Here is a 24,769-nt window from a genome sequence, read left to right on the forward strand (position 1 = left end):
GAAGACAAAGCAACAAGGAACTATCTATAATAAAACACAGAGAGAAAAAAATAAAAAATAACCCATAAAAAGCATCACTGATATGTGAGACAACTTCAAGCAGCCTAGTATACATATAATTCCAATCTCCAAAGGAAAGAGGGCCAAAAAACTAAAAGACATTTTTTGAAGTTTTCTAAAATCTGACCTTTAAATGGCATTCTTATGGAGGATATTTATCAAGAGAGCCATATTCTGGGCTATAAAATACATTTCAACAAACTTAAAAGGACTGAAGTTTTACACAGTATTTTATTTGAACGCAATACATTAAATTAGAAATTAACCACAGAAAGATCTCTGGACAATCCCAAATTACGTACAGAAATTAAATAACACACTTCTAAATAACCCCTGGGTCAAAGGATAAATCACAAAGGAAATCAGAATGTATTTTGAACAAAGAGAAAATAAAGATACAACATAGCAAAATTTGTGGGATGCCCTAAAGAAGTACTTAGTGGGAAATTGATAGCACTAAAAGAATGATCTCAAATCAACAACCTGAGCTTCCACCTTAAGAAAACAGAAAAATAAGAGCAAATAAAATCCACTGTCAACATTAAAAAGAATGTAATTTTTAAAAAGTTAAAAATAAAAAAAGTTTAAAAAGTTAAAAAAAAAAAATAGAGAAAAGTCAGTGAAACCAAAAGTTGGTTCCTTGAGAAAGTCATTAAAATTTACTAATCTCAAGACAGACATATCAGGAAAAAAAATGAGAAAAGTGGTATCACTAGAGATTCTACACATATTATTATCAGTTTTTGAGATGGAGTCTTGCTCTGTCACCCAGGCTGGAGTGCAGTGGCGCGATCTCGGCTCACTGCAACCTCTGCCTGCCAGGTTCAAGCAATTCTCCTGCCTCAGCCTCCCGAGTACCTGGGACTACAGGTGCGCACCACCATGCCTGGCTAATTTTTTGTATTTTTAGTAGAGACAGGGTTTCACCATGCTGGCCAGGCTGGTCTTGAACTCCTGACCTCGTGATCCGCCCGCCTCGGCCTCCCAAAGTGCTGGGATTACAGGCGTGAGCCACCCCACCCAGCTGAGATTCTACACATAACTGAGGGAATATTATAAACCGCTTTGTGCCAATAAAATCAGCAACTTAGATGACATTTTTCTTAAGTCCTCCAAACACATGAACCACTAAAGCTTTCTGAAGAAGAAACTGATAGCCTGATTAGCTATGTCTATTTAAAAAATTAAATTTGTAATTATAAACTCATCCACATAACATTCCTAAAGGTGATGTTAACATTGTTCTCAAACAGTTGGCCGAAGACTCATTTGATGAATCTGAATTTTCCAAAATAGATGATTCTGATGAGTCAGATGATTCTGATGTTAGTTCTGTTTAGAAATAACTCCAAGAACAGTTTTTATATTTTATTTTCACACTGAAAATCAGATTTGCTTCAGCCTCAAAGAGTGCGTTTATGTGAAATTACATGAGAACTGGCAGCAAGCTACAGCTTTTTTTCTAAATGCGAAAAGGGTTAAAAAAATAATATTGCATGACCACAGTGTGATTTAACCCAGAAATACAAGACCACTTTAATATTTGAAAATTCAAATCATGTAATTCACTATATTAAAATTGTGTGATTATCTCGATCAGACACAAAAAGCATTTGACAAAATCCAACATCTACTCCTGATAAAAACAGCAAACCAAAGAAAATTTCCTCAAACCAATAAAGGGTATCTACAAAAAACCTACAGCTAATATTTACATGATAATGAAAGACTCTATACTTTCCCTCAAAAACAGGAACAAGACAAGGATGTTCACTCCCACCCTATACTTAAGGTTCCCTTCCATCCAATATGGCAAGAAAAAAAAACAAAAAAGTCATCTGCATTGGAAAGAAGTAAAACTGCCTTTTTTATTCCCAGGTAATAAGTTCCACAACTTAAAAATCCAAAAGAATCTACCAAAAAAGAAAAAAATTCTGGAACTAGTAAGTGATTTCAGCAAAGTTATAGGAATCAAGATCAATATATACCAGTAATATTGGAAACTGTAATTTTAAACTGGTATCATTTCACAATAGCATCAAAAAATATAAAACACTCAGGGATAAATTTGACAGAAGATTTATAAACTAAAGTTATATTGTTGACAGAAATAAAAGAAGACCTAAATAGACAGATATACCATGTTCATGATTTGGAATACTAAATATTTTTAATATGTCAATTCTCAATGGATATACAGATTGAGCACAATCCCAATTCATCCCCCACCACACTTTCTGGAAGAAACTGACTACACTTAAAATCTATACAGAAATGCATCTGGGTGCAGTGGCTCATGACTGTAATGTCAACACTTTGGAAGGCCAAGGCAAGTAGATCTCTTGAACCCAAGAGTTTGAGACCAGCCTGGACCACAGAGTGAATAAATACCTAAAAAAAACTTAGGTGTGATGGTGAATGCCTATAGTTTGACCTACACAAGAGTCTGAGGTAAGAGAATCAAGTAAGCCCAGGTCAAGGCTGCAGTAAGCCATGATCATGCCAATGTACTCCAGCCTAGGCAACAGAGGGAGACCCTGTTTCTTTTCTTCTTTCTTTTCTTTCTCTTCTCTTTCTCTCTTTTCTTTTCTTTCTCTCCTTTCCCTCCCTCCCTTCCTTCCTTCCGAGACAGAGTCTATCTATCTATCTTGTCTGTCTGTCTGTCTGTCTATCTTATCTATCTACCTACCTACCTACCTACCTACCTAAGACAGAGTCTCATTCCGTCACCCAGGCTGGAGTGCAGTGGTGTGATCTCGGCTCACTGCAACTTCTGCCTCCTGGGTTCAAGTGATTCTTGTGCCTCAGCCTCCCAAAGAGCTGGGATTACAGGCGCACAGTATCATGCCTGGCTAATTTTTGTATTTTTAGTAGAGAGATGGGGTTTTGCCATTTTGGCCAGGCTGGTCTCGAACTCCTGACCTCAAGTGATCTGCCCACTTTGGCCTCCCAAAGTGTTGGGATTACAGGCGTGAGCTACCGTGCCCGGCCAGAAGAAGACCCTGTTTCAAAAAAAGAAAGAAAAAGAAATGCAAAGGACCTAAAATAACCAAAACAACTTTGAAAAAAAAAGTTGGAGGATTAACACTACCTAATTTCAATACTAATTATAAAGCTACAGAATCAACAGAGTATAGTATAGGCATCATGAAAGACAAATAGATAAACAGAATACAACAGACAATTGATTTTCAACAACATTGCAAAAATAATTCAATAGAGAAAGGATAATTGTTCAACAAATGGTGCTAGAAGTTAGATATCCACATATAAAAATAAAGGACTCTGATTTACACCTCACATCATATAAAAATTAACTCAAAATGAAGCAAAAACCTAAATATTAAGCCTAAAACTGTAAGATTTCTATAACAGAACATACAGAAATTATCTATGACCTTTAGTTAGGCAAAGATTTTTGAGATTCAACCCCAAAAGTATGATCCATTAAAGAACAAACTGACACACCGGGCTTCAAAATTAATAACTTTTGCTCTCCAAAAGACACTATTAAGTGAATACAAAGCCAAGGCAAAGACCGGACAGTTTGCAAATAAACACATGAAAAGATGCTCAACATCATTAGTCCTTAATCACAATGTGCACCCACTGCACAAATATCAGAACGACAAAATTATCAAGACTGTTCGTAGCGTTAGCAAGGATTTGGAGGAACTTAAAATCTCATCTGCTGCAGTATGAGTGCAAACATAAGAAGGCAAAAACTCTTTAGAAAACTGTTATTTTTTTTTCTTTTTTTTGAGATGGAGTCTTGCTGTCACCCAGGACAGGGTGCAGTGGCGTGATCTTGGCTCACTGCAACCTCCGCCTCCTAGGTTCAAGCAACTCTTGTGCCTCAGCCTCCCAAGTAGCTGGGATTATAGGCACATGCCACCACACGTAAAAATACTTTTTGTACTTTTTTTTTTTTTTTTTTTGAGACGGAGTCTCACTCTGTTGCCAGGATGAACTGCAGTGGTGCGATCTCGGCTCACAGCAACCTCCACCTCCCGGGTTCAAGTGATTCTCCTGCCTCAGCCTCCCGAGTGGCAGGGACTACAGGTACGCGCCACCACACCTGGCTAATTTTTGTATTTTTAGTAGAGACGAGGTTTCACCATGTTGGCCAGGATGGTCTCAATCTCTTGACCTCGTGATCTGCCTGCCCCAGCCTCCCAAAGTACTGGCATTATAGGCATGAGCCACAGTACCCGGCCTGTATTTTTTAGTAGAGACAAGAGTTTTGCCATGTTGGCCAGGCTGGTCTTGAACTCCTGACCTCAGGTGGTCCAACCACCTCAGCCTCCCAAAGTGTTGAGATTACAGGCATGAGCCATCGCACCTGGCCTGGAACTGTTGTTTCCTTCGAAAGATAAACACACATATCCATTACAATTCAGCCATTCCACTCCGAGGTATTTACTCAAGAAGAAAGCATCTATCCATACCAAAAGTTGTACTAAAATGTTCTTAGCACCTTTGTAATTTCTAAAAACTGGAATTCAAATGTCCATCAATAAGTGAATGGATAAACTGTGGGATAACCACAATCAATATATAATAAAAAGTATTGATAACTTGCTACTTTATGGATGAATCTCAAGTATGCTGACTGAAATAAGCCAGCCCTCCTCCACTCCCGAAGGGTCCCTACTGTATGATTCCACTTATCCAAAATTTTAGAAAGTGCAAAACTAATCTCTCATGACAGAAGGCAATGGTTCCCTGGGGATGGACGGTATGAAGGGGCAGGAGACAAGATTACAAAGGAACATGAGGGACTTTTGGAGATTTAGGTTATGTTCACTATCTTGATTGTGATGATGGCTTCCTATGTATATACGTATCTTAAAATCTATGAAACTGTACATTTTAAACGTGTCAAATATACTATACTATAGTTGACATACTATAGTATATTATGTATAATTCTATGTATTCTATGTAGTACATACATATAAGTATATATGTAGTATATACATATACATATAAGTATATATGTAGTATATACATATACATATAAGTATATATGTAGTATATACATATACATATAAGTATATATGTAGTATATACATATACATATAAGTATATATGTAGTATATACATATACATATAAGTATATATGTAGTATATACATATACATATAAGTATATATGTAGTATATACATATACATATAAGTATATATGTAGTATATACATATACATATAAGTATATATGTAGTATATACATATACATATAAGTATATATGTAGTATACACATAAGTATATATGTAGTATATACTATAGTATGTCAACTATAAAGTTGTTTACAAAAGTACCACTTTGCTAACAGCCATCTATATGATCGTTTACACATAGGTTTTTATTCAGATCTAGTTTCTAAAGTTATCTCCACAACTTTCCAAAGTATCTGACCATGCTCATTAAAAGGATATTAATGTGAAGTAGGAGATAGTTGGATTATCCTCCTTTTTCAGTAGAGATGAGGTCTCACCATGTTGCCTAGGCTGGTCTCAAACTCTTGGGCTCAAGTAATCTGGCCGTCTCTACCTCCTGTCATGGATTTAACGTCCACCTGTTACAGCTCAAGAAGTGTTGTCTGCCATGCCAGGGACTTCAAGAGTCAAATGCAGAACTGCTAGCTCTTAATGGGCATTTACGCATGGTCTACCAACTAAAGGAGTTATGTAGCTATGACGATCTGAGCTTATAATATTCCGTACACTGTAGCTGCCATGTAAAGAAAACCAAAGTGACATACGTTGACATATCACTTATCTTATTCGGGCCTGAGATTATTAATGTACAAAGTGAGAGCACTGGCCTTGAAGCAGTGATTTATAATTGATCTGTGCCACTTTTTTTTCTTTTTTTTTGAGACAGAGTCTTGCTCTGTCGCTCAGGCTGGAGTGCAGTGACGCCATCTCGGCTCACTGCAAGCTCCGCCTGCCAGGTTCACGCCATTCTCCTGCCTCAGCCTCCCGAGTAGCTGGGACTACAGGAGCCTGCCACCAGGCCTGGCTAATTTTTTTGTATTTTTAGTAGAGACGGGGTTTCACCATGTTAGCCAGGATGGTCTCGATCTCCTGACCTCGTGATCTGCCCGCCTCGACCTCCCAAAGTGCTGGGATTACAGGTGTGAGCCACTGCGCCCGGCTGCCACTTATATTTTAACACAGATTTGTTAAGATATAGATTCCCTGGCCATGCATGGTGGTTCATGCCTGTAATCCCAGCACTTTGGAAGGCGAGGCAGGTGGATCACTTGAGGTCAGGAGTTTAAGACCAGTCTGGCCAACATAATGAAACCATGTCTCTACTAAAAATACAAAAATTAGCCAGGTGTGGCGGCCTATGCCTGTAATCCCAGCTACTCGGGAGGCTGAGATAAGAGAACTGCTTGAACCCGGGAGGTGGAGGGTACAGTGAGCTGAGATCGTGCCACTGTACTCCAGCCTGGGCAACAGAGCCAAGACTCCGTCTAAAAAAAAAGAAATTATTGAGCCCCACCTGCATACATCTGTAGTAGAGATTAAGAACATACAGTTTTTTTTATTTTTTTTGAGATGGAGTTTTGCTCGTCGCCCAGGATAGAGTGCAATGCCACAATCTCGGCTCACTGCAACCTCAGCCTCCCAGGTTCAAGCAATTCTCCTTCCTCAGCCTCCCAAGTAGTTGGGATTATCGGCACCAGCCACCATGCCTGGCTAATTTTTGTATTTTGAGTAGAGATGGGGTTTCAGCACATTGGCTGGGCTGGTCTTGAACTCCTGACCTCAAGTGATCCACCTGCCTCGCCTCCCAAAGTGCTGGGATTATAGGCGTGAGCCACTGCCCCCAGCCCATGTTAAATTTGACATACAACTAGATTTGGGATATTCTGGCCCACATAATCCTTTAGGACCTTTTAGCTGCAACATTATTATTTTTGAGACAGGGTCTCACTCTGTTGCCCACGCTTGAGTGCCATGGCGCAATCCTAGCTTACTGCAGCCTGAGACCCCATTATTACTCAAGTGACTCTCCTGCCTCAGCCTCCCAAGTAGCTGGGAATACAGGCACACCCCACCACGCCCGGCTAATTATTTTATTTTATTTTATTTTTAGTAGAGATGAAGTCTCGCTATGTTGCCTGGGCTGATCTCAAATTCCTGGGCTCAAATGATCCTTCTGTCTGAGCCTCCCTTAGTGCTGGGATTACAGGCATGAGCCTTTTTAAGGCTAGTCAAGTGAAGAAGTGGGAGTGGAGATGGAACAAAGAAATCCGTGACTGGTTGTGATCCATTAGTTGTAAACACCACTGCACCCAGACCAGCTTAGCTGCAACGTTCTTGTAAGTATTATTTCCACAGGTTCCAACAGGATCCTTCAAGTAGGGTGTCTGGCAGCCTTAAGAGTCAAAAAGAGGTAACACAGTGGTAGTTTGAATAAGGTGACACCATAGAAGGTCCTAATGTTTAATGTTTAAGGGAATCTCTTATGTTTACAAAGATAGTTTAATTTTTTGTGTTAAGTTTCAAGTTCAAGTTTTGAGCCTAGTCTATGTTATAAACAGGTTACTCTTGGTTAACCACTACATTCTTTATCTTTATTCCATTTTTCACTTGCCAGAGAACCTAATGACTGATTAGTTTTTCTGATGTCTTTCTGCTTATTTTTCTCCTCCTTAATCCTGGGAGATTTTAGAATACAGAGGTTCTACAGGAATTCTAGAAAGCTGAAAATATCCTACACTCTTGTAGCTTCAAAATGGAAGAGCAAAGGTTATAGGAACAGAAAGGTAAAGATTTCTGGAGTATCTTCAGCACTTGAGAGTGAAACATTAAAACAATTTTCCCAAAATCTCAAAAATCATTGAGATACAGTAATGTCAGCTGTAACAGCAGACCAAGTTTCACCCCAACAAAATCAAAAGGTTCTCAGTTTGTCACCTCCTCTCTGCTTCTACCACTTTGAGTTCAAAAATAACATCTTTGTTTTGAATACTAAAGTTAAAATAAAATTAACATTTCTACCACTAAACTGGCCTCTTATATTACTTTACATAATAGATTAATAAATCATTTAAAATGTTACAGGGTAATATAACATTTATATTTTAATACATAGCCATGTTAGGTAACCACATATTTTAATATTTGCTTAAATATTCTAAAGATAGATTAAAATGTTGTCACAGCCAGTAGCATCAAGTTACTGTAGTTGAATTCTGAATTTAGTCTTTATCCTAAAATTTTATTAACATTCTGTTCCTCTGGACCTAACAGCAACTGAAAATCTGTTTCAAAAGGATTATATAAATCAGAGAGAAATAGAAAAACATACCTGTTAAAGTATGAACAAACGTGAACAGCATGCAAATCAACTTTTATCTCTAAACTTTATTTCTGATTGTGCCCCAAACAGACAAGCCAATGATTTAATACCTTGGGTATTTTTTGTGCCACTAGGCAAAGTAACCTAATTCTCTTAATTCCTGGAATTGGCTGCTGTTCCAAGACTAGGAGGATTGCACTGAAAGTGGCTGTGGCATACTATAATACAATTAATATGCTACAGAAAGAAAAATAAGTTTAATTTTATTCAGCAGACAAACTAATATTTTTTTATGCCACTTGCAAACCAGGTTGTAAACAACTGGTGGCTGCCCCATATTCTTTGATCTTTCACACATAGTGTACAAAATAATTCTTCTACTGATGGATTCTAAGGAGAATAAAATGAAAAGGTTACCACATTAATTTTATATATAATACACATCTTTGTTAAAAAAAAAAAGTCCATCCACTAGAGAAAACACTTGTTCCACATTAGCTAAATATATGCATTTATTATCTTCAGTAATACAAAATTCAAGATAAAAGGGAAAATCTCAAGGGGGAAATGTCATATAAATGACTCTCTCAAACTTGTCTGACACAATTACTCCCCTTAATGTTCCCTCCAGATACTCCTTACACACTGTTCCCACATTGTCCATTCCTTGATCACTACCCATAATCAAAATCCATTTTTGACTTTTGCTTTTCCTCCTTTTGCTTCACTCATCAACTCCGTCTGCCTACAGTCGTTGTTCAACATGGGGCTAAGTGCTTAAAACCAAACAACTTCCTTGGGTCTATATAATACCCTTAAACATTTGGGATCTAGAAAGGGAAGAATTAACTACATACGTATCCATTCCTTGAGGCATTTTAATTGGTTTCTAACCAAGGATGTTGTACAGACTCAAACTGTCACAATAAATGCTCTCTTAACAAATCTCTACATAACCCACTGACTAAAAATGACTAATGCTCTCAATTTGTTTTATAAAACATATTGATGCTACAGGATATTAAATAATCAAGAGTGGCAGGCCACTCTCAAGTTCACCCATTCACTTCTGCTTCAACCAGTTGAAGTACATCCTTACCAAGTATATGCTGTATATACTCTAATGTAACATGGCAGTGCAAATATCTCTTCAAGACAGCAGTTTCATTTCCTTTAAATATACAGGCAGAAGCAGAACTGCTGGATCAGACGGTAGTTCTAGTTTTAGTTTTTTTGAGAAACCTCCATACTGTTTCCCGTAACAGCTATAGCAATTTGCAATCCCACCAACAGTGTACACAGGTTCCCAATCTCCACATCTTCACCACTATTTGTTATCATTTTACTTTTTGATAATAGCCATTCTAACAACAGGTGTGAGGTGATACCTCATTGTGGTTTTGATTTGCATTTCCCTGAAAAGTGATATTGAGCACCTTTTCACATATCTGTTAGCCATTTGTATGCCTTTGGGAAAATGTCTGTTCAGGTCCGTTACCCCATTTTTTAATTGGGTTACTTGGTTTGCTACAGATATGTATTATGAGTTCCTTATACATTTTAGATATTAGTCACCTATCAGATATGTGGGTTATAAATTCTGTAGGTTAACTTCTTTTTTTTGAGAGAAGGTCTCACTCTGTCACCCAGGCTGCAGTGCAGTGGCACAATCATGGCTCACTACAGCCTTGACCTCCTGGGCTCAAGGGATCTGCCTGCCTCAGTTTCCCAAGTAGCTGGGACTACAGGCAAGCACCACACCTGGATCATTTTCTTTTTTTAGAGACAGGGTCTCATTATGTTGCCCAGGCTAGTTTCAAAGGCCTGGGCTCAAGTCATCCTCCCTCCTTATCTTCCCACATGCTGGCACTACAGGTCTGAGCCATAGCACCTGGCCGCCTTTTTTTTTTTTCCAACTAAGTTTGTGATGGTGAAGAATACAATGACTACCAGTACAGACTGGTGTCACAGCACTGATTCATGCTGAGGCATCAGCAGTTTTACCCATCATGCGGTTTTCTGTTTTCATTGTTTTGGTGTTTGCTTCCACATTATCAGTGCAAACACCAAAACAATGATAACAGAAAACCACATCTTACTATGATGAAAATAGTTTTGACCTTACAGGATCAACAAGTTATATTTGTGAAACACTACACTGTCCTATGCTACCAACTCCTTGCATCAGGAAGTTAATTTACTTATTAAAATACCTAGCTACAATAAGGTGTTAATATTAAATGAATGAATGTTTTAACATAAGAACATTGGTAACAAGGGTAAATAAATATCAACTAACTTAGAGGCTGAAGAAAGTGATAGCATTACTATTTTAACAAATGCAGAGACAACAGATGACAAAGTCATATCTATCTGAACATTCCCATTAACCATCTAAAAAGCTCACAAACTTTCAGTTACCAGAATAACAGAGTTTGACTTATAACATAAATGTGGGCATCTTTTTAACAATGATTTATTTTATAAGGAATTTAATAGTTTCAGCCAAAAGTCAAAAACATTTATACAAAGAATTTTTGACCTCTTTTATAGTCATTTGGGCTATCCTGCTATGAAAAGAATTTAAAAATTGTTTTACTCCATTCAGAGAATCCAGTCAAACATTTACTGACAACCGCTATATACAGGGCACTCTATTATATACTGTGAGGTTTACGGGGAAAGATAAAATATGATCTCTCCCTTTGGGAGCTTACACATAGATCATGAGACAAGCTGAAAAACAGCTTAAACAACCTTTTAATAGCAACATATTAAACCATAATGGCCATTAAAAAAAAATGTGATAGCTAATGTCAAATCATGCATCTGGAGAAAATTCATGAAAATGGCTTAAATCAAAGAAAACAGAAATTTAATTCAAATAAATGTTCACAAAAATGTGGCCTTACTAACGAAAAAGGGAAACAAAGTCAAACCACAACTTAAACCAAAGAAATCTATCAAGAAATCTAAGAATGAAATCTATCTGATCCCAATGTTTAGCTTACTGAGATTTTTAGCAAAAGCAAAAATAAAAAATAACAGCTAACACACATGAACTAACATGGCCAAACTGCCAAAAAGGAGAGTGTAAGCATAGGAACGCTGGGGTCACTTTGCTACAGATGGATGGTAGACCAGGTGGTGATATCCTTGACAGGTCAGGAACTCTAGTCTTATTTACCTTTGTAGGTTTATCTAGCGCTTAACAAGAAAAACACTCAATAAATATTTATGAACTGATGAGGCATCTACGATGCACAACAGAGAGGGCCAAAACAGAATGTTCCTTGTACTCACACCCTTAACCATTATCGGCTGCGAAGATATCTGTACTACTTAAAGAGAACAAAGGCTTAGTGTATTTTAGGTAAGATGAATAGGACTCTGAAATTTGGAGACATTTACAAGGCTATTATCTGAGGACAAGAAACTTTCAAAATTAAAGAACTCTGTAAGATTCAACTGCTCAGAACACCAATGGCCAGTTTACAAAGATTGAATGTTCTTAGTCAATAGCATGAGATATCTAATCACTGAACTTAAATGTAAAAGTATTTATATGAAAGAATTATTTTAAAGAAAGAATTAGAATTCAAAACCATTTACTAGAATACATTTTATAATAAAACATTATTATCAAATGTAATATTAAAAGCACAACTACTACATATTAATAATATCAATTTGGTTGACTTGGTTATTACTAAGTGAATTATTTAAATGTCATCTTAATTGCCATCTTTTTTTTTTTTTTGAGATGGAGTCTCGCTCTGTCACCAGGCTGGAGTGCAGTGGCGGCTCACTGAAACCTCTGCCTCCCGGGTTCACACCATTCTCCTGCCTCAGCCTCCTGAGTAGCTGGGACTACATGCGCCCGCCACCACGCCTGGCTAATTTTTTTGTATTTTTAGTAGAGACAGGGTTTCACTGTGTTAGCCAGGATGGTCTCGATCTCCTGACCTCATGATCCACCCGCCTTGGCCTCCCAAAGTGCTGGGATTACAGGCGTGAGCCACTACACCCCGCCCGCCACTTTAAATGTCTTCCAATAACCAGTGAAGCCAGAACACCCACAAACGTGGAAACAATATTAAATGCAATGAGATTTTGTCTTCAAATTATGTAAATTTCATGTTTTCCAAAATCCAAACATATTGCACTGATTTTCTAAAAAATCTAAATTCTCTATACTTTAATAAAAATCTGAAGAAGTTAAACAGAAGTCAAAATGCATTAAGATGATTTTACTAAATATTATCATCATTCACTTTCACTTTTAAACAGTCCAACTGAGATCAGGACTCTCTAATTAACGACCAGGTGCAGTGGCTCACATCTGTAATCCCAGCATTGGCGAGGCAGAGGCGATGGATGGCTTGAGCCTAGGAGTTCAAGACAAGCCTGGGCAACATGGCAAAACCTCGTCCCTATTAAAAAAAAAAAACAGAAAAATCACCCAGGCATGGTGGTGTGCACCCTTAGTCTCAGCCTCTTGGGGGATTAAGGTGAGAGGATTGCTTAAGCCCAGGAGGTCGGGGCTATAGTGAGCTGTGTTGTGATGGCACCCCTGAACTCCAGCCTAGGTGACAAAGTGACACTGTCTCAAAAAAAGCCAACAAAAAAGAATCTCTAATTAACTGATAGAGTAAATGCAATTAATGACACAGAATTCTAAACAAGCTTATATTTATACAATATTCTTGCCTACATGACACCTTGATATTCAAACAGTTCATCTCTCAAAATGGGTTAGCAATAATACAGTCAATGCAAGATGGTGTTAAGTTCATCACATGCACTATTTCATTTCATACTCACAAACCCCAAGGTAAGCACTGTTATTTTCATTACAGGTAACAAAGAAGGAAAGAAGAGTTGACATCCCTCCACTCTCAAGAGTAATCAAGATCCCCAAAGAGCCAGGTGCAGTGGCTCATCCTGTAATTCCAGCTACTTTGGGAGGCTGAGGCGGGAGGACACTTGAGGCCAGGAGTTCTAGACCAGCCTGGGCAACAGAGTGAGACCTCATCTCTACAAAAAATCAAAAAATTAGTTGGGCATTGTGGTGCATGCCTGTGGTCTCATCTACTTGGGAGACTGAGGTGTGAGGATCACTTAGAACTTGAAGGTTGAGGCTGCAATGAACCGTGATTGTACCACTGCACTCTAGCCTGGATGACAGAGCAAGACCTTGTCTCCAAAAGCAAACAAAAATTACCTATAATTTGACTCAATCCATTGAGTCAAACTATATTAAGACAAACACTGAGCACCCAGATTTTGGTTTCTAATATCATTCTCCAATTAAAGAAACCAGGACTCCTTTCAGAAATAGCTGATTCTAGGTCTGGGGAAAGAAATAAACAAGATGAGCGGTACCATCTTGCAGTGCCAAGAAGTAACAAAGTGCTTTAAAAAAGAAAACAAACGCTGATGAGTAATATTATTGCTCTACTATCTGATGTTTAAAAAAAAAAAAAAGAAAGGCCAGGTGCAGTGGCTCATACCTTAATCCCAACATTTTGGGAGGCCGAGGCAGGAGAATCACTTGAGCTTAGGAGTTTGAGACCAGCCTGGGAAACAGAGTGAATCCTGACCCTAAAAAATAACTACAAATAATAACAACAGGCAGGTTGTGGTGGCTCACACCTGTAATCCCAGCACTTTGGGAGGCCGAGGCTGGCGGATCACCTGAGGTCGGGAGTTCGAGACCAGCCTGGCCAACATGGTGAAACCCTGTGTCTACTAAAAATACCAAAATTAGCCAGGCATGGTGGCGGGCACCTATGATCCCAGCTACTTGGGAGGCTGAGGCAGGAGAATCGCTTGAACCTGGGAGGTGGAGGTTGCAGTGAACCGAGATCGCACCAGTGCACTCCAGCCTGGGCAAAAGAGCAAGACTCCATCTCTAAATAAATAAATAAATAAATAAATAACAATAGTAAATAAAAATAAAATTTTTAAAAATAAAATTAAGGAAAAAAGATAGGAGTATATTAAAGAAACATAGGAGCCAACTGAAAGCACTCCCAAAGGTCAAAGCTAGAACAATTTAAGCAACACAATAAAGTACTATTAAATTATAACCCAAAATGTAAAGTAAATATCCACAAGTTGATACAAATAAGAATGAATGAATGGGCAAGAACAGACAAATCACCCATAGGAAGAATTCCAAATAATTTTTATAGATATTTCACCCTCAAGAAGGTAGAGCATAACACTCTCTTCCTTAAGTATGGGCTGTGTACAGTGACTTCCTTCCAAAGAATACTGTTTGGGAAGAAGGGGGAAAAAAAGAATACCTTCACAGTAGAGAAACCAGACAAACACTACCTCAGCAAGGTAATCAAGGCTAACATCAATGACAAATTATGCTGATAGCATTTTATACTTGATGTGATAAGAACGGCACTTTATTTCTGTCTTCCTCCCAAAACTCATAAATGCAGTCTAATGATAATAAAAACATCAAACAAATCCCAATTTGGGGACATTCTATAAAATACCCTAACATTCCTCAAAACTGACATGGTCATCAAAAAAAAGGAAAGTCTGAGAAACTGCCACAGCCAAGAGAAGCCTAAGGAGACACGACAACTAAGTGTAATGTGGTGTCCTGAACAGGATCCTAGAAAAGAAAAAGAACATTAGGTAAAAACTAAAGAAATCTGAATAATTTATGGACTTTAGTTAATAAGTTATTAATATTGATGCATTCATTTTGACAAATGCACCCAATTAATATAAGATGCTACTAATGGGAAAAACTGAATACAGGGCACATGACAACTCCCTGTACTATCTTTGCAATTTTTCTGTAAACCAATTTTTCTAAAATAAAAAAAACAAAACAAAGAGCAAACAAAACACAAATGAAGAAAGGGGGAAGTTCAGGTTTATTTTCCTACCTAATTCAAAGCAGGTTATTTAATCTTCTATAGCTATTTGGAAATCTTTCTTTACAGCATTCTAGGGAGAGAAATTCTTTCAATCTCTTTCTACTACATACTACCATTACTGTTAGTCTGCCCTAACTGAAGCCCAGGTTGCCAGATCAGATTAGAAAACTGTTGGCCTCAATTTATTTTTTTAAAAGGAGGAAGATTTATGAGACTTTTTACTTTGTGTGAGGAAATACAATGCCAAAATAAAGAACTGCTAATGTAGCACTGAGCTACCAGAAAGTATACTAAGAAACAACCCACAGGATCTAAGTTTACATTCAGAGCTCAAAAAAGCCTCATCATCATCTTAGAGTCGAAGAAAAAGGATTTTTTTTTTTTTTTGAGATGGAGTCTCACTCTGTTGCCCAGGCTGGAGTGCAGTGGCACAATCTCAGCTCACTGCAACCTCCGCCTCCCAGGTTCAAGTGATTCTCCTGCCCCAGGCTCCCAAGTAGCTGGGATTACAGGTGTGCACCACCATGTCAGGCTAATTTTTGTATTTTTAGTAGAAACAGGGTTTCACCATGTTTGCCAGGCTGGTCTCAAACTCCTGACCTCAGGTGATCCACCTGCCTCGGGCTCCCAAAGTGCTGGAATTACAGGCGTAAGCCACCACACCCAGCCAGGAAAAGAATTTGTTACAGATTTAACATATGAAGATGATTTTATAATTGTTCATACAACCTAAGTAGCTAAGTCAAAAAGTAAAATAAAAGCTACCCTTTCCAGTGTCAGTTTTAATGTTTAAAAAACTCAAAGTAAAATGAAGTATACAGAATGATCATTTTATATAGAGAAAAGGTTTACTCTCACGGAGAAAGACTTGAAGGATTCTAGCAATTTCTTTCTGACTTCAAATGGAAAAAAGAAATAGATAAATTGGCCCGACACGGTGGCTCACGCCTGTAATCCTAGCACTTTGGGAGGCCGAGGCGGGTGGATCACGAGGGTCAGGAGATGGAGACTATCCTGGCTAACACGGTGAAACCCCATCTTTGCTAAAAATACAAAAAAAATGGCCGGGCGTGGTGGCAGGCGCCTGTAGTCCCAGCTACTCGGGAGGCTTAGGCAGGAGAATGGCGTGAACCCGGGAGGCGGAGCTTGCAGTGAGCCGAGATGGCACCACTACACTCCAGCCAGGGCAACAGAGCAAGACTCCATCTCAAAAAAACAAAACAAAACATAGAAATAGAAAAGTCATATCTCTATAAATTCCAATGCTACAGGGATTTACAGAAAACACCTGCTCAGAAAAACTGTAACTTTCTAAACTGGAAAAATATCTTCTCAAGCACAGCATATTTTGTAATATTTTACATTATTTATTACAATATTCTGTAATTTTAAAAACTCATAAAACAAACTTCATAGACATTAATTATTACTCATTAAATATGAGCTTTATAGTGTTTGTTATCGTTAAAAAACTTAACAGGACATTTTGGCTGAACCCTTCTTTCCATGCTACACCCCACTAGAAAAGATTTACATTTATATGTGATGCAATGCCTTCTGGGTGTTATTTTAATGTGTGATGCAAAAATGTGCTTTTCTGTCCCTGTACTGAGACATAGCTGTTTCTGGCTCACATTTATTATGTGCCCTCTTCTGTGATACAATCTGATTGACCCGCAGAATACATCAAGGGCAATTACTGTCACCATAGAAAAGAACAATGGGTTAAAACAATATCCTTAGAGCAAAACTGGAATTACTATTTAAATGAAATTTCAGATTTAATATATCCAAACAGTTTAAGTTAAATGCAAAAATTATGTGCTTCCACATATATATAGTTAGAGCTGATTTTGTTTACTGGTCCTCAAAATATTTGGAACCTTGTTTGCCTTTCTATATTAAACCTTACAGATTCAACATCTAGAAGATCAATGAGAAAGTAAAATACTGTGGTGTACAGGTGTCCTAAAGCTCTTGTCTGTTCCTATTCCTTTCCTAACTCCCTTCTCCAACCTGATTAAAAACCTAAAAAGAGCCCAACAGAGAATCCCATGGCCACATACTGAGCATCATTGTAGTCCTAGTGATCCTCCTTTCCTTCGGAGCATTCATTTCTAAAACCTTAATGACACTCTGTCACATTCTTGTGAAAAGGAGAGGAAAAACTGCCATTAAAGGCTGTGTTCATTATAATCAGTGACTTCTTAAAAATGTTTGTGTCAAGCAGTGATGTATCTTTGGGATTTCTTTCAGAGTTTGACTCTTTTAGCAGCGTCTTGATTTTTCAGGGAATTTCTGTGCACAGGAAATAAGAAATGCTTGTAATTGCTCAAAACAAAAGAGAACATGGCAACACTGCATTTATGTGTTTCCCATTTTTATTTAAAGTCTGTCAAAGCAACTTACATAGACTTTTATATAAAGGCAAGCTGACACATGAACTATTAAGAACCCCAAACAGTAATAAAATATTATCCTAAAGTAGCATATATTACATGCGAAACACTATAATAAGAATCTACAGATGAACTAGAATCATTCTATTCTATGTATAATGTGAGCAAATGTCACCCTAATTTTCTCTCTGTAATCAAAATAGTCTTTTTCCCCAGTAAGAATAGTAATTCCTAGGAATTCCTCATCTTAAAAGCCTGGAGAGACTTCAAAAAATGTGTAAGAATTGAAAGCCATGATCTAATTCTTACTTTGATCAGTTTTGTTTGTTGGGGACAGGGGGGTATTTTTTTCTGCTAAAAAAAAATAAGTGGGAAAGGAAAATATTATTCAATGATGTTCCCCCAAAACTGTACAATGTTTGGGATATTCAATACAGATATTCTTAAATCTATCATGATGAATTCACCCAATGTGAAGCCCAAATTTCTTTGGAAACACCGAACTATAAATTAGAGTACTTCTTCATTCCTTATGAGTTTCTCCCAATTTATGGAACAAAATTCTATACCATACTGTACAAGATAATCTATGTTTAATTAACTTTAATGAAATTAAACTATTACAAAACTATAAGCAGAAATTAACATTGGGACCCCAGAAGTAATCAATTACACAAAAGCTTTGACTACTGTATAGGACACTATAGAGTAAGTTGTAACACAAACCACTTTTAACAGGTCTAGTTTATGTTCAGAATGTATTTAGAACTTTTACCCTCTATTTAATAAACTCACAGTTCATTACCATTTAAAATCAAACAAACTGTGCCCATTCAGCAGCACTGCCACCAACTTAACTCCTAAATAGTGGTAACTGACAGTGAATTCTCAGCTACCTTGCTGAATTGCCTTACCTCCTGAAAAAAATTTGCTACTTATATCTCTAGGCCACCTACTTTCTGCCACTGATTAGAATGTAGTTTAGACAGTACAAACTAATATGAAATGAGCCTAAGCCTTTGTTTCTCAAACTTAGAAAATATATAAACCCCTTTAAAAAAAAAAGTTCTCTTGAACATCATATCTGTCCAAAAATCCCAATGAGAAACACTGACTTAAGAAACTGAAGTCTCATCCTACAACAAATGTCTTTCATCTATGAGTTATCACTGCAAAGTGTTACCTTTGTAACAGGTACAATCACTTTTTAACATCAAAATAAAAATACAAATTTAAGAAATAATTTAAGAACTAAAAAACCTTTCCCTACAAATGGACCCTAGGAGAATGAGGAACTCAGTCTAAGAAAAACCAACCTAATTCAAAATAGAATTTAAAAAGTCTGTTGTTCCTCTAAACATGATATATCCTATCTCCCCTGACACACACCTCTACCTCTCATGAAAGCAGTATCTTTCCTCTCCTGCACCCCATGACTCTACTATGCCACTCACCTCTTACCTCTTCTATTAAGCCATAGGATCCGTGGGGTCAGGGTCTACACCTGATTCATCTTTGTACGTACCAGCACATCTTGCACAGTGATTCACAAAAGGCCCTAGTTATTGTTGGCTAAATGAATACATATCAAATATATATTTTTGGCTATTATTTGCTGTCTCTGATTATCTATGCCTTTGTTCCCAATCAGTATCACAGAAAACCAAAAGTTTACAAATCTTTCAATTCAATGCCTACAATATATCTATAAAGTTAAAACAACAATAATACTGACAGAGGCAAGTATAGATTCTTTTTTCTTCCTCAACATGAAAAAACAATTACTGACAGGATACCAGGTAAAAGTCAGCAGAAAATACAGGAATAGACATCATTATCATCAGTGCTCTTATAGAGCATCTTTATAAAATGGAGACAAAAACTCCCTTTTAATCAACCTCCAATATGTTATAATGTAGATTTTCTTTTAAGCAATGCTAATAAAAATTAGTTGATAAGTATTTTTGCATTCAAAAGCCACAAATGTTTGATGTGCATTAAAAAGCTATTAAAAAATCAATTCTAACTTACAATTTACTCAAATACCAGTGGTTTCTTAGATGCTAATAAAAAGCACTATATGAGCTATTACTTTTATTCCTAATATGATTGACATGTCTTTTATGAAAGAAAGTCATGTGCACTGCAGGAAATTTAAAAGCCCAAAATGTTAAAGCTCTGAATATAAAATTTAACTAGCAGACTGACTGAAATAATAGATCCCTATTTTTATTCTATTCACTCTTCATTCAACTTCCATTTATCTTCTTGGGATTTGTTTTCTTCCCCCTACTCTTATTTTTAATTTTATAGAATAATAAGATACCACCACCTATAGCTCTACATCAGCCAATATTAGACACTTTCAAAACAGCTTGCTTGCTTTCTCTCTCTCTCTTTCTGTATTTGCTAGGTCTTACCTGGTTAGACAGAAAAACAAAGCATTAAATAAAAGTGGTTTTTATGGGACAAAATGTTTTTCCATTACATTACAATGTCTATTATCCTAGTGGTCTTAAAATGAAACTATATTATATTCCCAAACTTCCCTTCAACTGTTTTTGAAGTAGCATAATTTGGAAGTGTTTGGGTAGCAATTATCGGGACTTTTTAATATTGCAATTATTTATTAAATTGATATATATAATTCAATTGTTTACAACAGTTACTATCACATGAAAGATGATATAGAAACAGAAGTCCTAATGAATTATCTTTGGGATAGCCTGGTCTTCACCTATACTTCCTACTGTTATTTGAATGTTAATTTCTGGACCTACTCTATTAGATATCTAAAGTTAATTAATTCAACTTTAAGTTAAGAGAGAAGATACAAATAGTTGATGTTATTCCCTATGTTTTTAAAATATAAGGTCAATCAATATAAGTATCCACAAATTTTAAATTATTTAAATTATATGAGCATCTGACACTGAGGCAGATTTTCAACTTAACATCTATTTACTTCTTTCAGCTTCCACTGAAGTCAAATACCAAGTAATGAGAAGAGAAACAAAATTTTTAAATCTGTCCTTATCATATTGCAAGCACATTAAGGACTTCTCTCTTATTTTCCAAAGAGCTTGAGAAAATGTTGAGTAGCAAAAACTGCATTATTCTCTCAAAAGAAACTACTTTCCTTTTTGATAAACAGTAAACCACATGAGGAAGTTACCACTGAATTACTTCCTGTTACTTGAAAATGTTCTAACTAATACAGCTACCACACGTTTTTAGTTTTTAAAACGGGGGTGGGATAAGTAAAGGGAGGCTTAATTATTAGACAATAATAAAGCAGGTCTAATTTACCACATGGCCAAGACAGCCATTTTTCATTTGGAGGATCTAAGTCCTTTTCAAATTACGAAAGAAAAATGTAAAACAATCAAACAGGCAGACTTTGTAGAAAAGTGTTTCCTCAGAAAATTGGATACACAAATATCAGAAAGCAAGGGCCATCCATTCATTATGCCTGAAACCAAAGGAGGAAAAAAGCCTACATACAGAATCTGTAAGCTTCATAACTATTGGGATCATCAAATTTTTAATATTCAATTCCATAATAAATTATTCTAGGTACCAAAAAACTATGGCAGTAAGCAAAGGACTTAATACAATGATATAATCTAAATAAGGTAAATAAGGTACACCAAAAACTCTGAGATAAATGAAGCAACTCTTGAAGAATAAGTTAAAATAGTAATCGCACTTGCTTAAATTCGTATTTATCATTTCTAATGTTTAAAATAAATAAAATACCAAGTCTGAATCAGCCTACAGGTATATTCACTTAAAGATGAATGAATGTGAAAATGTGTGTTCCACACACTTCAGCAACAAGATATAAGACCTACTGTCCAAGATAATTATCCACTAGCAAAATAATTCCTATTTTAATTTTGGGTTATATTCCTTGCTTTTAACAGATCAGCATCTCCAATTCAATTTATAGGAACAATTTTTGTTCAAAATTTAACTGAGGCATCTCAATCTATTAAACGAGGAATATTACTCAATTGAACACTGATTTTAATAAGAATTTTTTTCAGTTAAGGATGTAAAGCAACTACCAATCTAATAAGTGATTTTAAAAGTTGGGTATGCTCCTATTTTCTGAACTCAAACAAGTTTGCATTTTTACTTATTTATAATAGCATAAAGAATCAACTTTTAGGCTGCCTCCTTTTCAATTAAGGCTTGTTTACACCTGACAACTATCTTTATCCTAGAACTCTAATGTTCTGCTTTTAATAGCTCAATCTATGTTTCTATCCTAGAAACTGAAAAGGTTTTTTAATTTTGGAGCTTTTTGGTATGTGCCCCTCCTGAACGATAATTACATATTCACAGCAAACTAAATACAATCTTAAGAAGTATGTACAAGAATCTGAAGTAGACTTCTAGAAACATAAAAGTATTATTTGATATAATAAAGACAGTTTTTCAGATTAAAAAAATACAACAGGAAAAGGAAAATTTTAAACAATTTACTTAATTTTGCCAATTTTCAACAGTCCCTTTTTTAATCAAGGTCTACATATTTGAAAAGTTGACTATTAAAATTGTTAATGAATTTAAAAGTACTGCTGTAAAACTTCCCTTTAGCCCATTCAGCCCCTTAACTAATCAAACAAAGAAACAAATATTACAAGACGAAGGCTGACAAAAAATCATAATGAACCTCTCAGATGAGAAACTAATTGGTACTAAGTACACAATGGCTTACATTTAATCCTGTTAATAACCACACAAAAAAAGAAATAAAAGACTCACTTTTCAGTCATCTCTCTGGACCACTGGGCTAAAATAACAGCATGACTAAATCTGACATTGACCCCGTGGCCCTGCTAGGAGTTAAAAGAATTCCTTTGAGTCTTCTGAGGCCTGTTTTCAACTGCTCCAGAAGGGGTGGGCTAGGCATACACACTTGTTAGCCTTCTTTACAGTAACAGGTCAAATTAGAAATGGTCATATACACTGTAATATACACTAGCTCTTACTTTAGACTTGAAGTCTGTACCTTACAACAAAAGTACAAGAAAGAACAATAAAATAGTAACACCTGGATGATAAAATGTCATAGATGATCATATATAACCGGAAAGGTGAGAACATATCAAGGCAGTAACACATTACTGAAAGGAAATTTATAAAACAATAAGAATATTATCTAAATCAACAAGACTGAAATTCAGACAAAGTTCCAAGATGGATCACTAAACTTTAAAAAAGAAAAATATCATGTATAAATTTTTCTAGATGTATCACAAAAGAGTTTTCAGCAAGCTTACTAAATTAAAATACATTTAATTATTTTGTGAAGTTTTGCAAGCTTTTGTGACATGAACCCACAAATAACATATGATGTTAGGATGATATAAATCTGCCTGAAAGCAGTTACGTGTTCCCTTTCATCCCTTTTCAAAATACAACTTATGATTTTCAACAAAGAAGATATTAGCATTCACACCTTCCTCTCTAACTAGTGATTGAAAATAATTATGGATATGGATTTACTATACTTGACCAGATTTCTCTCATTCTTGTATTAGTACTTTTAAATTAAGTATATTTTCTTCAATAAAATAAAATAAAATGCTAGGCCTTACTCTTATTTCACAAAGTCTAATCACTGAAAATGTAAGTAAGCCAATCACTAGCATATTTTATGTATTTCCCTTAAGTTCTTTCAATTTAAAGAAAGTATGGCTCCAGTTAATTTACGTCAACATTTAAAATTAAAAAGTCTAAATTTTCTGAATACTGAAAGCCAACAGATGTCCTTACAAGAAATAAAATTATTACACACCAAGGATATTTTAATTCTAAACTGTCTCTGCCTCAAAATATCAAAATTAATTTCACATAATTTAATTTCTGTACTCATAATCCTTTTATAATTTTTAGTTTACATATTAATAAAATCAAAATATCATAATCAAAAAATTACTTCACTGAACACATAACTTAATTGAACATTAGCAATTAGCCTCGAGGCACTCTTTTCTTAATTTGTAAGGGCTTAAATTTAGGATAAAAATAAGAGTTAAAATTTTAATCTTTATCATAACGAAATTTTGTGAAATCTGTCAAATTTGAAGTAATCTCTTAGAAAAAAAGAGTTCAAGCACTCTATGTTTTGAAAATCCGTAATGGCATAGATATTTCCACCTGTTAGGTGGCGGCATTTTGGGTAGGGGGTTTTCTTTCCCAATTCTCATTCTGTTCTCACCTCCTATTTTCTTTCATACACAGAATATTATTTTTCAGGAACTACGAACTATCTACTAGAACACCGAGACATAAAGGCAATCAGCAATATGAGAATTACAAAATATTTCACAAACAAATCCCAATTTAAAACTCTAATTCAGAGCCTACTTTTCTGAACAGAAAACGCTAAAGCTAAAACAGTTTCCACACAACACAGTGTAATTTTACCATCATTGGCTTACCTTCATAGCATTTTTTGGCCTAAAAAAATCATGAATAAAAGTATTTCAATCATACTTCAATAGTTACCATACATGTTTAGCCATTCAGTTTTAAAAGAATCTTCCACCCACTGCCAAAAGAAAAAAGAAAGAGGAAGAACAAAAAAGAAATCATACAAAACGAGAGTTTCAAATAAAGACTGGAAAAGGCATCAAGCAATCATGACCTTTAAAAAAAAAAATTGTCTGACAATTGTCTGTGAAGTTTTTTAACAGTATAAAAGCACTTCACTAGTTTGTTCTTTCCTTAATAAATTTCAATTTCGGATCTACAGTGTTCTCCTAGTAAGGCCACGCACAATAAAACCCAGGCACTGAGCTTTAAGAATTAATAAAATTTTCCACGAATATTTGCTAGTGAAACATGCTAACAGAATTAATTCCTTGTTATTTTTAAAGCTGTATACTTCTGTTGGACCACTTTTATATCACAGGTTATACCTTGATTTGATGTGCTGAATACCAGAAATACATTTTAGGTTATTCAAGTTTCTCAATAATTACATATGAATATCAATTATAAAATTACAATACACCTTTTAAAATACTTTAAAAAGAGGAATAGTTTTACAAACTCATGAAGCCTATATA

General features: G+C 35.9%; 1 protein-coding gene and 1 long non-coding RNA gene across 8 annotated transcripts in view; both read right to left on the reverse strand.

Moving 5' to 3' along the window:
• ZCCHC7 (zinc finger CCHC-type containing 7) overlaps positions 1-24,769 on the reverse strand; it is a 239,722-nt gene that overhangs the window by 192,466 nt on the left and 22,487 nt on the right. The window lies entirely within an intron of this gene.
• LOC129047788 (uncharacterized) overlaps positions 8,038-24,769 on the reverse strand; it is a 32,119-nt gene continuing 15,387 nt past the window's right edge. Inside the window, exon 2 of the long non-coding RNA XR_008509538.2 lies at positions 8,038-24,249. This is a non-coding gene — a long non-coding RNA (uncharacterized LOC129047788). The remainder of the gene's footprint in view (positions 24,250-24,769) is intronic.

The sequence above is a fragment of the Pongo abelii genome, chromosome 13 (assembly GCF_028885655.2).
Source record: "Pongo abelii isolate AG06213 chromosome 13, NHGRI_mPonAbe1-v2.0_pri, whole genome shotgun sequence".
NCBI lineage: Eukaryota > Metazoa > Chordata > Mammalia > Primates > Hominidae > Pongo > Pongo abelii.